The sequence below is a fragment of the Halichoerus grypus genome, chromosome 8, assembly GCF_964656455.1.
Source record: "Halichoerus grypus chromosome 8, mHalGry1.hap1.1, whole genome shotgun sequence".
Taxonomy (NCBI): Eukaryota; Metazoa; Chordata; class Mammalia; order Carnivora; family Phocidae; genus Halichoerus; species Halichoerus grypus.
In genome coordinates, this window is record NC_135719.1 from 28464047 (window position 1) to 28479872 (window position 15826).

The 15826-nt window shown below is 48.2% G+C and overlaps 1 long non-coding RNA gene across 2 annotated transcripts in view; it reads left to right on the top strand.

Moving 5' to 3' along the window:
• The window catches only part of LOC118544298 (uncharacterized), an 89675-nt gene extending 83724 nt beyond the window's left edge, over positions 1-5951 (top strand). The window contains exons 4-5 of one of the 2 annotated variants that reach the window (XR_013450313.1): positions 3849-3989; positions 4916-5951. This is a non-coding gene — a long non-coding RNA (uncharacterized LOC118544298). Of the gene's footprint in view, positions 1-3848 lie in introns of both variants that reach the window. The other variant, XR_004921513.2, reaches the window with a different exon arrangement.
• The last annotated feature ends 9875 nt before the right edge of the window (positions 5952-15826 follow it).

Below are 15826 nucleotides of genomic sequence, written 5' to 3' on the forward strand. Positions count from 1 at the left end.
AATCTTACCAGGCACTGCAAAGCTGAATGAGTCCCCCAGACTGTGCCAAGGCGACAGTCTGAATCAGAAAACAGGATCTGTAAGGCGATGCTGGGGGCGGCTGACGCTGGGCATCCTCGGCCCCTGTCCCATGCTGCCTCTTACCGCAAGAACAGGGAAGTCAGAGACTCGCTTCCTCAGTCTCCCCTGTTGTTTGGTGTAGCCAAGCAAAATGAAGCGAAAGTCTTCAGGGAACGTTGCTGCACAGAGAGTATAAGTCATAGGCTCCCAACACCCTCCCCTGGCTTCTAGCCCTAACTGTGGACCCGGAGCTGTGGCCAGGGTCTCTACAGCAGAACACCAATGCTTTAAGGAGGGTGGAGGCTCAGGGAGAAGGAGCTGGGCCCTTGTCCACACCCTTGAGCCACTTCTCCCAGCCGTGGGAAGGCCTACCTCCTGACATCTGATTATGGGCGACCTCTATTTGTTTCTGTGACTGTTGGCTGGGTCCTGTTCCTTGCAGCCCAAAGCATTTCTCACTTATAAACTGGGTTTGGAATCTGAACAGGGCTCTCACCTAGGTCCTGGCTGTGGCCTTCGGGTGGCTCACTCTGCCTCTCAGAGCTGGGTCCCCCCTGTGCAGTGGGATCTTGACTCGGGCATCACAGGGAATCTCAGGCAGCTTTGACTGCTCTAACAAGACACCACTGGCTGGGTGGCTCAAACAGCAGACATTTATTTCTCACTGTTCTGGAAGCTGGAAGTCCAAGATCTAGGTGTTGGCATCTGGTGAGAATTCTCTTCCTGGCATACAGATGGCCACCTTCTTGCGGTGTCCTCACATGGTAGTGAGAGTAAAAAAGAGCTCTCTCCAATTTCTTCCTCTTCTTTTAAGGGCACTAGTCCAATTGTAGTCCTTCCCCAGGAACCTTTTTTTTTTTAAAGTATGAGCTCTGGAGTCAAGCTACCAGAATCTTTTTTATTTATTTATTTATTTTTCAACAGAGAGAGAGACAGCAAGGGAGGGAACACAGCAGGGGGAGTGAGAGAGGGAGAAGCAGGCTTCCTGCTGAGCAGGGAGCCTGATGTGGGGCTCGATCCCAGGACCCTGGGATCATGAGCTGAGCCGAAGGCAGACGCTTAACTACTGAGCCACCCAGGAGCCCCCTTCCCCAGGACTTGTCACCCTCGGCCTTCCCAATAGGGGAGGGGAGGCAGCAAGGCCCGGAGGGCTCTGCTTCCTGCCTCCTGGCGGAGAGGCCTTGCCTGGTCCAGGAATCACACTGGAGTGAGTCTGTGTGTCCCAGAAAACCCAGCACAGCCTGCTTCAGGAAGAGAAGAGCTCCATGTCCTCTAGTAAAAGCAGCCCTGAGGGAAGTAGCAACGTGGGTGTGGGGGCTCCTTAACCCTCATGGCAGCTTCTAAAGCTCCAGCAAGACTCTGGGTCATGGGTGGTGGGTGCCAGGAGAGCAGAAGGCAGCAAGGGTTCACCTCTCCCTGTATGGGGGTTTCTTGGACATGGTATTTCTCTCCATGGGTCCCTAAGATCCCATTGGTCCAAATGCAGTCATGAGGCATGCCCAGCTCCGGGGGAGGCTGGGAAAGTCAGAGATTGTAGGATCTTTTTCCCTGTCTCTGCATCGGAGGCCATTGGGGGATATTTCCAGGGTGCAGCAAGATTCTGAGTGGGGGTCACTTTCAGCACCTCCCTCTGGGAAGTGGCCTTGGGTGCAATCTTAGGAGCCGACTCTTCAACCACAGAAATCCCTCCCCTGATGGGCCCAGTTCTACACTGCCCGTGGTTCTGTAGGGGAGGCATATCTCACCGTGGCACTTGTGAAATTATAGCTTATCTTTAAAAAGAACAAAAATATCTCTTTTTCAAAAAAGAGCTTCGGTTTCCCAAAAGGAAGGAAGGGGAATTGTGCCGTGGCATTTCTGGCCTCTCCCAGGTCCTATGAACTGCGGTGGAATCAGATAGCTTCCAACTTTAGCAACGAAGGGCCTCAGGCACACTTACTCTCCATGGCAGGTTGTACTTCCTAAAGAATGCCACAATAATCTCTCCCATTCCCCATGCTCTGCTAGAACCTTGCTACTTTCCCATCAAGAAGTGGAGTCCATGTCTCCTCCTCTTGAATCTAGGTGGGCCTTTTGACTGCCCCAGTCCACAGACTCTGGTGGGAAGTGTTGCTGAGTGACTTCTGGATGCCAGGTCATAAAAATGCACTTTCCCTTCCATCCCTTGGGACGCTGGGTCTTGGAAGCCAGCCCACCATACTGGGAGCAAGCCCCAACAGCCTATAGAGAGGCCAGCTTGCAGAGGAATCAAGGCCCCAAACCCAAGCCAAGGCTGAGCCCCCAGTGGACCACCAGGACTAATTTGCCAGCCATGTGGGGGAGCCATCTTGGAAGTGGGCTCTCCTGAGACAGTGGAGACGCCCCTGCTGACCCTGAGTGGAGCAGAGAGGAGCCAACCTCTCTAAGTCTTGCCCAAGTTGCAGAGTTGTGAACGAAATGGACTACAATGGTTATTTCAAGCCACTAAGTTTTGGGTGGTTTTTAGGGAGCAATAGTAACTTCTATTTCAAATGAGTTTCACAAAGGGATGGTGGGGTAGAGACGTGAATCCAGGACTCCTGACTGTAGTTCTGATGCTCCAGGACGGCTGAGCAGGAGATACGTGTTCTGGTTGACCAGGTGGGAAGAGCTGAAATACCCCCGGGAAATGGGCTTCAGAAATCAGAGGAGCTGTATGTGATGAAGGTGACCTGGTTTGTTGAATGACCCGAGGGTCCTGCTGGGGCAGACCCGGACCTCTCATATGATGACAGACTCAGTGCTCCCCTCCGGCAGCCTCTCTCTCCCACAGTGGAGCACAACCACTCCCCACTCACCCTCTTCCCCAGGCAGAAACCACATCATGTTACCTATCCCCAGAGGCCGCAGGTGACTGGATCAGGAGTGGGCCTAGACCCCAAAGTTCCCCATCCTTAGGTGGCCTATGACTTAGTCTGACATGAGAGGCTGTGTCCAAATGGATTATTGTGATGATCTGAATCAATAAGTTCACTCAGGAACTTAACTTACAAACACCAAGCAGACCACCCCATTTGCAGAAGAACATCATGTAGGAAGAGGGCCCAGAAATACAATGATGAGTCCTGTCCAAGCCAGGTTTGAAGAAAGAACAATGATGAATTTATCAGTTAGGATCTGTGTTCCTCTGTTAGTAAACCTGGTATAAATATCAAGAACTGCCAGTACCCTTCCCTGTAAAAGAAGTTCAGTGTTAGAAAATTCAAGTAAATTATGGGAGGTTCCATGATGTCACTAGGGACACAGGCTCCATTCAGTTTTCTCTTTGATTTGTAGCATATGCCTTCAGCTTTGGGGCTGCCTCATAGTTACAAAATGGCTGCTGGAGCACGAACTATCACATCTGCATCCGGAGCAGTCAGCAAGAGGAAGAGGGATAGGGCAAATGCTAGCTGTTTCTTCCCATTCTTACAAAGCTTTTGGCAAGTCTCACCCAACAACTTCTACATCCATCTCACTAATCTCCATCTGCTTTGGGGGAGGCTTAGAAATGTAGTCTTTTAGCCAGGCATCTTGCTGCTTAGCATAAAATTGCAGGATGAAGAGGATAATGGACACTGAATAATGGGTAAGTATGGTAGTTTTCAAATATGTCCCCAAATTTTTGGACATTTCTCACTTCAAAAGGTAGAGCTTAATCTCCACCGCCCCCTATGCCTACCCCCTTTGAATCTGGGCCAGACTTAGCAAGTCACCAAAGAGCCAATGATTTGGATGTGGCAGAAGTGACATCAGAAAAAAGGATAGCTGTCGCTTGGCTCTCTCTCTAGACCTCTCGCTCTGGGTCAGGGAAGTCAGCCACCATGTTGTGAGGACACTCCAGCAGCCCCATGGAAAGGACCGAGTGGAAAGGAATGGAGGCTTCCCACAAGCAACTGTTACTGACCTGCCAGCCATGTTGGGAAATCACTGTGAGTCTCATTCTCCAGCCCCTGTCACGTCTTTGGATGACTGCAGTCCCAACGTCATGACTGCAATCCCATGAGACCCCAAGCCAGAAGCCCCCAGCTTAGCTCTTCCCAAATCCACAGAAACTGTGAGTCATAGTAAATGTTTATTGTTATTTTGAGCCACTAAGGTTGGGGCTACCTTGTTATGCAGCAAGAGCTGGTCGACACAGTAAATAATTAGCAGTGGCTGTCACAACAAGTAAATAGGGAGAAAAACGGTCTCTACATGCGCGAGTTGGCAGAAGAGCAAAGAAATGGTTCCTTTCCTGGAGAAAATAGCAATCATCAGCTCTTCAGTGTTTTTCAAATTAAGTAATGGAATTAAATAATGAATAAGGAAGTTATGGAAACATGGAATTTTGAAGAATGTGTCAGAGGGGCCAGGCCTAGGATGGCCAGAGTCCCAGTCGTTCTCCTGAGGAGGAGGCTGGGCTGCAAGGACCCTAAATGGGTCGTGTGCCAGATGCATGGCATGGAGCTGAGCATTCACCCCTCTTGTCAGAGGAGGCTCTGAGGAGGCAGAGAGCTCACCACTTGGGGTCCCTGAGTGCACCTACCAGGCAGCTGTGAGCGCCAGGGGAGTCTCAAGTGAGTCCCTCAGTCAAACACAGAATAAGTCCCCTTGGAAATCCTTTAGCTCACCCAGAGTCCAGATGTCAACGAAAGGCTACCATCATTGGTTTCCCCCTTCCCAGGACTGAAAGAGATCATTTTTATCTGAGCACTAGGACAGTCATTTCTTGGTTTAAAGAAACCATGTTTCTTCCAGTTGCTATTGCTGTGTGATGAACAACCTCCAACACAATGCTCTAAAGCAACAACCGTTGATTTGTGGGCTAAGAATCTTGACGGGTCCTGGAAGGGATGGTTTCTTTCTGCTTCACCAGTGTTTGGAGCCTCGGCTGGGAGGTCTGGAAGGCTGGAGGACCTGAGGGTCGACTGCCAAGATGCTTCTTCACTGACATGCCTGGCGCTGTGGTGGGGATCAGCCACCAGGGTCAGGGCAGCTGGATTTCTTATACGGAAGCTCAGGGCTCCAAGAGGGAGAGAATGAAAGTACCCTCCAAGAGAGCCAGGTGGGAGCTGGGGGGAAGGAATGGAGGCTCAAGAAGTCACAAACCTTCCCTTCTACTGTACTCAATGGGTTAAAGCAGTCAAGAGCTGTCCAGATCCAATGGGAGAGGTGTCAAAAACTTTGAGGCCATTTTTTAAAAAGCTGCAACAATGTTGCAATAATGTTTAAAACTGCCTTGTGATATTGCAACAATGTCTGCTTTCAAGTGCCGGCTCCCCTTAGCTTGGCAGTGTCCTGGAGGCCCAGGGCATCCCTGGTCCCTCCTGGCTGGCACTGCAGGCCTCCCCAAGGGCAGGGGCAGCTCCTGCACCACTGGACCTCTGTGTCACCAGCACGTGGTGGAGGTGCGGTGGGTAGAAGAGTGTGTGCCCCTCCCGAATGGGTCTGCAAGTGGGCTGCTCACCTGCCCCTCCCACTCTTGGCCAGCCTGGGAGTCTGGACTGCAGTGCTCGAGTCCAGACTTCTCAGTCCAAGAGTTCCTGCCTCACCATGACATTAAAGGGGGACTTCAAGGCGACAACAGAATGTGGATGAGGAATTGTCCCATTCCCTGGGCGCCTGCTTCCTGAGGGGCTGTATAGCTGAGGTACTGGACACAGAGGGGAAGTGGAGTGGACGATTGTCTAGTAGCTGACCCCAGGGCTAGCCCAGACCCAGGGGCATCCTCCTGCACTGGGAGAGGAGCCTTTGGGGGGCCTACCTCATGATCACCCACCAGACCCAAGGCAGACCACTCAAAGGGGCTTAATCAGCAGTTTCCAGTGGAAACTATTTCTGGACTTCCAGGAAATGATTTCTGATCAGAGATGGCAGCCTCTTGGCTGCTCTCAAGTTACCTGTAATGAGATTAAACTAATTCATTTTCAACTTCTCCTCTCCTTTTCCTGGCGGGGGTGGGATGGCGGGGCGGGGGGGGGGGAGTGCTGGGAGGGAGGGGGGAACATTTCTTTTTTCCTGAAATGTCAATAGCCCTGGTTGTACAGCTATCTGTCTTACCTGTGAAAGAAGTTTCATACCAAATACCAAATCAGGAAGCTCCAGTTCAAAGAGGCTCACACAGAATCAACTCAGACTACATTCTGAAGATATTTTAAATCAACTAATTTAACTCTAAAACCAGGTATAATAGCTACTGACTCTCTTGATTTACTATCCTACAGAGGAAACCCAAAGCCCAGAAAACCAACTGAACATATGGCAGGTGTGGAGGATGGATGAATGTTCTTCCCCCTCCCCCCCCAAGAGGAGACAACAGACCCTATGTGCCCCAAGAGCTCACCTGACCATGAATCAGGTGGGCATGACCCAGGAGATTGTCTCCGGCCCCCATTTCTGGGATTTAATGATGCCTAAGCAATATCATCTGGAGTACTAGCATAAAAGAATCCTGCTTCATTTGTATACTATCAGCTAAACCTCACCACCCTTCCTCTTCTTCACCTAAGTCCTGCATGCAAACAGCCAAGAATTAAAGACAGCCTTATCCTATATTGTCTATTGCAAATCCTCCCAATCCCATTAATGGGAATACTCATTAGACAGGATTTCCATGAGAGCTCAGAATGGACCAGCCTTGCTCTGATTTAATTGATTTGATAAATCCCCACATTAATTAACTAGCTTCCCGTAGGCTGGGGGTGGGGACACCAACATGAGGTGAAAGAACTCCGGGCTGATGCTCTGGGCTCTGAATCTTGGTATGTGTGGCCGGGGCGGGGGGGGGGGGGGGGGGAGTCTCTCAAGCCGACTGAGGCTCAGTTTTCTCACCCGTAAAATGGGAAGGAATGGCACCTTCCTTGTAGCATGTCCATGTGTCAGGGGAGTTCTGAAGTGTTCCCCAAGGTTGGGGCTTATAGGTACTGACCGGGGCTTGGCAGGAATCTCCGAGTGGTGTCAAAAGGATGAAATGCAGCATTTGACCCTGAACACCCACCCAGGGAAAGGATCACAAATTACGAACAGCAGACGACCAAGGGGTGAGACTGGGAGGGGACACACAGAACAGGCGATTATCATGGCAACCAGAGATGCTCCCAGATTATCAGGAAGGAAGGCGGGATCCCATGTCAGTTGCCGTGTTTAGGAGTGAGAGCCGTCTGCTCCAGCAAGCCTGGAAGGGACCATCCATCATTTTAACATGCTTTCCTCCTACATTTGTTGCAGACACTGTAAATATCTATCTCTTCGGTCTTTCGATGGCTGGTCTCAGAAGCATTTCTGGTTTTAATCTTTTGCCTTGTAAGTGTGCACCAGATGTGAAGCCGGCTTTCATCATTTAGGACCTGATGAATTATTTTGTACTCCAGGACCACTGGGAGATGGGACATGAAAACAGTTTTCTACCCCACCCCCATGTCATACAACAGAGAATGGCTTGTTCTCCTTTTCACTCATCAAGCCATCAGTGACTGTGATGAGGTTTGGGTCAGAAGTTTTTCATCCAACCATCCAACTCTGAAATGGTCAGACTTGAGGGCTGCAAAGGCTCAGGGTCAAAGTCCTCCTGGAGCGGGTAATTCTTTATGATACTGTGACTAAGTCAGGAGACAGGAGCCTGCGAGTGACCCCTGGACTGGGCTGGATGAAGAGGACACTGCTTGCCTTCTGTGAGTGGGGGGCCCGAGCATGAGGACATCACTGGATGGTCCTGGATAAATCCCAGCCACCCTCAGCCCAGCTCTGGGCCATGGCTGCAGGATTTAGAGGCAGTAACCACCCTGGGAAGGAGAAGTAGGGAGGACGATGCCCAGAGTGGGCACCCCACAGCCTGGCTGCCACGAAGAAGCCAACCCTAGAGAATAACACTGTAGAACAAAGCACAACCCTCACTTTGCCTGGCACCGAGCCCCTTCTACACATATCTCGTTTGCTTGTTTTTCTCCCATCCTTTCCTCTCACTTGCGCTTTTACATTAGTTAAGGCAAGCTAAGCCCCAGTAACAGGTAGGCCCCGAATTGTTGTGGCTCAAATAGAGTGACCATCCAGGAGAGCACTGTTGGTCAGATTTCTGGGTCCCTGTCTCTTCTATTTGGTGGCTCCATCATCCCTGAGGGCTTTGTTGTCATAATCATCCAGTTGGCAGAAGGGGAAAGAGAACACATAGGTTAGAAACCCACCCTCTTAAAAGCCCCAGGGCACGAGCAGCCCACAGCCCCTCCACTCATATTCCCTCACTCAGAACCGGGTCACCTGGCCACATGTAACTACACAGGTGTGTGGGGAATGGGGTCAGTCACTGCTATAGAAAGTGGGGATAGATTTTGTTGCTGTCTTAGTCCATCTGGGCTGCTATCACTGAATACCACAGCCTGGGTGGCTTATAAACAACAGACATTTATTTCTCACAGTTCTGGAGGCTGGAAAGTCCTAGATCAATGTGCCACAGATTCTGTGTCTTGTGAGAACCCACTTCCTGGTTCATAGATATGAACCTCACATAGCGCTGGGTCCTCACAACACAGAAAGGGCAAAGGGGCTCTCTGGGGTCTCTTCCATGAGGGTCCTTATCCCATTCATGGGGGCTCTACCCTCATGACCTAATCACCTCCCTAAAGCCCCACCTCACATGAGGGGTTAGGTTTCAACCTATGAATTTGATGGGGAGGGACACAAGCGTTCACTCTACAGAAATTGGGCGCTGGTAGTCTGACATCTTTTTTTTTTTCCTTGAAAATAGATTTAATCTTACTCAAATTACAAATGTTCTAAGTCTCTCTCCAAAACCACCTCCAAAGTTCTCCTCTTGACAAATGAAAAATTTTCTGGGGAAAAGTTTTGAGGAGAGTAAAAGAAAACATCACATTTTTTTTTTTTTTTTTTAGTGTTGATCCATCTAAAGGTACATAATCAAAAAATGTCAGTGTCTGAGCTGTCCACAAGGTGTCTGGATCATTCCTTCCGAAGGAAAAGGCGGAGGGAAGAATCACAATCACTGCTGTGATTTGAGAACATTTTTATCTACCATGTGAGTTAACAGTGGTATAGTATGCAAAGACCAGTGGCCCTCCAGGGAAGGTTTCATGGAGAGTCTGACACATCTTTTAATTGTGATTAGTCCTTCCATCAAAGTTATATATGCAGATACCTTAAAGGTGCAAGGTTTGTTATGAAACAGCAATCCCTCAACTTCCCTGCCTTCCTTCCCCCATCCCAGAGACAACCCTCCTTGCCTCTTTTCCCTGATTATTTCTATAACTCAAACAGCGCGTGCTTGAGTTTTCTATTGCGTAACAAATTACCACAAGTTTTAGCAGCTTTAAACATCCATTTGTGATCTGGCAGCTCTGTAGGTCAGAAGTCCAGGAATGGGCCAGCTGGCTTTTCTGCTCAGGTTCTGACGAGGCCAAAATCAAGGCATCACCCAGGCCATATTCTCCTCTGGAGCCCAGGGCCCTCTACCAAGCTCACATGATTGTGGTTGAAGTCTGTTCTCTGCAGTTGTAGGGCTGAGGTCCCCAGTTCCAGTTATCATCTGGAGGCCAGTCTCAGCCACCCATGTTCTTTGCCATATAGCCTCTCCTCCATCTTCAAAGCCTGCAACATAAAATCTCTCCCACCTCAAATCCCTCTCATGCTTCCAATCTCTCTGACCTCCCATATCTGACCCCCAGACCCAGATAAACAGGCTCATGTGATTGGGTCAGGCCTACCAGATAACCTCCCCATCTTAAGGTCAACTGATTTGGGCCTTAATCACATCTGTTAAATGCCTTCGCAGAAACACCTGCATTAGCGTCTGACTCTGTGGGAGGAGGTATGTGTAGACCGGGGACTGGAATGTTGGGGGCATCTTAGAACTCTGTCTGCCGCAGCATGATCACATCGCTACCTCTTGGGCTTTCCATTTGGGGTGCTGGCGGTTACCTCCCCATATGTAGATGTGGACTTAGCTTCCTTTCCTCTTGCCTCTTCTGCCCATGTGCACTCCTCAAAAGGCCCCATTAGAGTGACATAGAACAGTTCATTAGATCAATGCTCCATGTTTGGTATTCTCGTGAAAATACCCTCTGTAACTGAGCCAAGTGGTCAACTACAATGGACTCCTTTTGTTTTCTTTGGAGCTCTTGATTGCTTTCTTTTTTGTTCACTTAGTTTTCTATGTAATTACCATTAATTCAACCCCAAACTCTTTGCCAGTTTTCTCAATAGCCTCAGAAGTCACATTTTGTAGAAGTCACAGGTTTTGGGGAAAGTATTAATACTTCGCTCAGTAGCTCAGCTCTTGTCTTCTGGGAACCTCATGGGGCTGCACCTGGCTCCCTGTGGGTAGGGCAGTCCTTGTGACCATTATGAACAGAAGTGACTGTCAGTGTTCCAGAGCATGGCTGCCCCATTGATCTGGGTGCTGGGATGAAGGTGATCATGCCCCAGAGCAGTCCCCCGCCAATCCTCGATGGATTAAGAATTAAAGTTTTGGTATTTGAAGCCACAGAACTTTTGGAATCATCTGTTACTATAACATAACTTAGCTGCTCCTGACTGATAGAGAGTAGTAACCAGTGTGGGGTGTTGCTGCAACAGAAAATAAGATTTGTTGCATTGGCTTCAGGGCTGATGAAGGCAAAGAGAAAACTGATGGTGGAGGCTGGAAGGATAGCCATCATGTATCCAGTGATAGAGTATTTGGTAAATTGTCACCTGGGATAACTTGGAAAAATCAGAGAAAAGAGACTTAAGGGTATTACTCTACCATCAAAGATCAAGAGGCTCAAGGAAACTGCAATTAAGTTGAGAGAAAAAAGCATGTATCAAAAAGCACTGGAAAGAGGCTATTGACAATGTAGCTAACTGGAATCAAACAGATTAGGTAAGAAGTTAACTACATTTTGATTTAATCAGTTAGTAATATTTAAAATGAGAACAATTTATCTTTAAAAAAAATCAATGAAGTTCAGCCTTTTGATGTGGGTCAGAATGTTATACCCTCAGCCGCCAGGCCACGAAATGTATACAAGTGTTGACTAGGGGTGTCTAAATCGCAGAGGAAAGCTACCACAAGGGACTCTCCAGAACAGTCATGAGACACACCACAGATAAGGAGGACACAGAAGGAAGAAATACAAATTAAAATATGCACACACATTAGTGAGACCATGGAGAAATGACATTTCCAGATCTGTGACTTTGCAAGTTGATACTGTTCCTCTGTCTCTTTGGTGTTCTCAAGTTCGAAGGCATTAAAAAAAACCTTTAAATATATATCTTATGCTGTATAAGTACACCATCTATAGTTACTTTTTTATTGTCATTGCAGAATATTTTACAGTTGTTCCTTGGTTATAATATTTTCACCAGAGTCAAGTAGCCATGAACATTGAAATTTGAATTTTGTTGCGTTCTTATATGGATTGAAATGGGAAAAACTTACTGTTTGCTCTAGAGCCTATGTATCTTAAGAAATCATACCTAAAATGCCTCTCACAGCTGTCCTGTTTTTAAATGAGAGGTACAGACTATATTTATTGTCTTCCTCATGTTTACATCAATGTCCTGTTGAAAATATTCTAAAAATATAATTATTTAAGAATAAAAAGAAGAGAAGTTAACTAAATTTTTGAGAGAAGTAGTAATGCCAAAGAAACTATGTACAAGGACTAACAGAATTTGTGGCTGGAATTTACGATTACCCTTCTACAGATGGAAGTGGGCTGGAAATTGCCCAGCTCCCAAGAAGGGTGTATTCCCCATGCCCACCCCCACCTGTGCAGATAAGGAAGATAATGATGAAGAAAGAACCCCCAAGGGTGAAGCAAGACTCCAAAGAACTGTGCACTGGCCAGGCCTTCCCAGACAGCAGGATTGGGATGATTCCAGGAATATCCTCACTCCTGGGTGGGGGAAAATACCTGCCGAGCAGGATTTTAGGTTTGCTATGGACACAGTTTACTGGGACTCTCCCACTCCTCTGCTTTCTGAATCAGGGTGTTTGTTGTGTTATTCTGTCCCTTTCTACCACTGTGCATTGGGATTTTGCATCGGGGCTAGGAGTGGGGTGGAGGTGGAGGGCACAGGCAACTCCTCTTTAGGTCATAGGTTTCTAGACTAAAAAGAACCGTATGAGCCAGCTACACATGAACCACACACATGAAGAGACCACTGAGCCTCCTACAGAGGTCCTGGACCTGGAACTGGACACTGCAGTTCCCCTTGCCTCAAATCCCTGTCATCCTTCAGTCTCAGATTTCCCTGTCCCTAGCCTCTAGATCCAGATTTGAAAGGCTCATGAAAGTGGGGCAGGCCCACTGTGGGGGGGGGGGGGGGGTGAATAGATGTTACGTGTGGGAAAGAAGGCCCGAGTGACACCTGTGGGTGAGTGCTCTCACTGTCCCTCTGACATGATGACCAGCATGTTCTAGAGAGGCTGCTCCATCAACCTGCTGGTCCCTGGGTGCCTCACTGTGGGCTAATAGCATGGCCAGAAATAAAACTTTGAGATCTGCAGGTTGTTTGTTCTGCAGGATGGCCCAGCCTCTCCTGACTGATACAGGGATTCTATCTATCGTACCTTGTGAAGCGGTGTTCCCAGAGCTTCTGACCTGCTCCATCCAGCTTTGTCTGGTCGCCCTCTGTGCCCGCCACCCCCCTCCCCCCAGTGGAGTGCTTCCTGGACCACATGCCTCCCTCTTTGTTGATGGAACTCTTCATTTTGGAAGCATTATCTCTGGTAGCTTCCTACCCTGAGAAAGGATGCATGGAAGGTAAATTTTGTGACCTCGTGCATCTAAAAATATTTGGTTTGTACTTTGTCTGGGTGAAGATGGGAAAAATAATTTTACTTTAGGTTTCCCAAGGCTTTGCTCCTTGCCTTCTAACTTCTACTTGTTGCTGTGGAGAAGCCCACAGACATTCTGACTCCTGACAATCTCGATGTGACCTGCTTCTATTGTCAGGATATTTTTTTGTCCCCATTATTCTAAGCTTCAACAGCAATCTGCTTTAGGGTAGGGCTATTTTTTCCCAATGTGCTGGGCTCCCTGTGGGCCCTTTCAGCACACATTCTTCAGTAGTGGAGACTTTTCTTGGATTAATTCATTGATGACTCCGCCCCCCCCCCTTGTGTTTTCTCTGATCATTCATTCAGGGTTCCTGTTATTTGATCAATGGACTTTCTGGATGGTCCTCTAATTTTTTTCTCTATTTCCCATCTTTGGCATTCTTTTTTGCTCTACTTTTTTTTTTTTTTTAAGGTTTTATTTATTTTAGAGAGAGAGCACAAGCGGGGGAGGAGCAGAGGGAGAGGGACAAGCAGACTCCATGCTGATCACGGAGCCTGACACAGGGTCCGATCCCAGGACCCTGAGATCATGACCTGAGCAGAAATCAAGAGTCAGACGCTCAACTGACTGAGCCACCCAGGCACCCCTTATTCTACTTTCATAGGGATTTCCTCAACTGGTTTTTTCCTCTCTGCTATCTTATTTCAAATTTCCAAGAGCTTTGTTTGTTCTCTGAATGTTTCTTTATATGTGTCATGCCTTCATGGGTTGCAATATCTTAATTTCTCTGATGACATTATTAGTAGTTTTGTTGACGTGGACTTCTCTCTGTATAGTCTCTGTTTCTTCCAAGCTGCTTTAAAAAAAAAAAAAAAAATCCATTGGGGGCTTTAGATTTCATGATACAAGGCTTTCCTGAGATGCCAGGTCAGCTTTGGCGGCCTGTGAAAGACTGATTAGAAGCCCTGTACACATGCATGGGGCTCATTAACAGCGGCCTTTCCTTTGGGTGATCTGGCTTAGTCGGGCAACCACAGATACCAAAGAATTTAGGTATTTCCCTTGGCCTGGTCCTGATGCCCCAGAAAAGACCCTTTGTCTCCTGGCTCCTGCAATCTGAAATGCCAAAAAGGGGGCAGGGGTTGGTCTCAGCATCCAATATCTGTAGGTTCATTTAGTCCCCCCATTCCTATTATGGCACCTCTGCTGTCAATTACGCCTGGTATCTCTCAGTGCAAGATGCTCGCTTATACTTTCTTTAGATAATAACCATCCAGTCTTTTGTCAGGATAGGGACGGCTGCACGGAATTAGGGAGGGGATCTGGGCAATTCAGTGCTTCTTAGCCAGGCTTTCCAGCTTCTTCTTAGGTTAGCCTCTCATTCACACTCACATCCAGGGGTACCTAGTTCCATCCATTCATGAACCTTCTGGACATTCCAAGGTTTGTTCCTGGCTATCATTTCAGGATTTCATTTTCTCCGGTCTGCTAAGTATTGTAGCTTCAAAAATTGTGTTGTTGTTACTTCCTCCCTTGCTCTCCCCATCCTTGACAATTTCTGTCTTATAACAAGCAAACTTACTGTTGTTTCAGGAAGCTCCAGAAATTAGAGTCAGTCTACCACCTTTACCAGAAACCCCAGCCACGTTTTCAGTCTTGTACCTCTTTACTCCGTAGACACATCTCCATCTACTTGTTCTCATCTGATCTTCCCTACTCTGCTTTTGTATATTCTGTTCCTTCCATCTGACACTTGATCCCCACCCACTCTCATATATATAATGAGCTACCTCTGCCAGAATCCTATTTAGCAAGAAAAGCATGGATTCATAGCTCTGGGAAGAGAAATGAATCTCTGGATACTGGAACATACTTCTACATGGTAAAGGCTGCAGAGTCTGAGGCTTCCTTTCTTTTTTTTTTTTTTAGAAATAATTTTCCTTTTTTTTTTTTAAACGATTTTATTTATTTATTTGAGAGAGAGAGAGAAACAGCATAAGAAGGGAGAGGGTCAGAGGGAGAAGCAGGCTCCCTGCTGAACTGGGAGCCCGATGCGGGACTCGATCCCCGGACTCTGGGATCATGACCCGAGCCGAAGGCAGTCGCTTACCAACTGAGCCACCCAGGTGCCCCCGAGGCTTTCAGTGAACAGTCATCAGATGGGTGGGAAACCAGCCAAGGGGCTGAGTTTTGCATCCGGAATGCCACAGGGCACAGCTGAAACCCTTAGGGAGACTGCACTCAGCACTCATGGGGAGAGGCCTAGGGACTGCTTTGAGCTGTGGATGGGGGTGGGGTTTGTGGCAGTGCAGGGGACCCTTGACCCAGGCTGGCCTCCCCTCACGCAGGGCGGGTGTCTTATCCATGGCTGTGGCCCAATGCCTAGAATAGTGCATACCCGTAGGAGGATGGCCAGTGTATGTGCAGGTGGGGGTGGGGGGGTGGGTATCCCAGCAGGGGTCATGGAGAAAGCCAAGAGATGTGGTATCTCAAAGACTGGAGCAGAGTCCCCCACTCAGTCTGGAGAGGAATAGAGAGGGGATGGGTGCTGGTAAGTCCGTGTAGGGCCAGCTCCATCTTTAATGAAGTGACTGATTGTGGCATGCAGTGGGACTACAGGGACATTCTGAATCATTATTTGGTCAGAACACAAATCTCTTAAATGTCATCAACACAATCTGCCTGACAGAATGATTTCTTCCTGCCAGGAGGTCCTCTTCCAGGGACCTGACCCAGATGGCCCTTACAGAGCCCACCCCAGGGAAGCACACCTGTGGTCTTCCCAGAGGGCACCAACTTGATCAGTGAGAGGGAAGTTTAGGGTTTCAGTGACAGACACCCAGGGCGCTCAATCATCCGCGCCAGTTTACGGTTCACCATAGCATGCAACAGAGAACGTCTCTCTCAGTTCCTTCTTCGTTACCTGGAAAGACGTTTTATCTACCCAGGCCTCAAATTAATTTGCTGAGAAATGGCCGCTCTGAATTTTGTGCGCAGGATGACCTCGC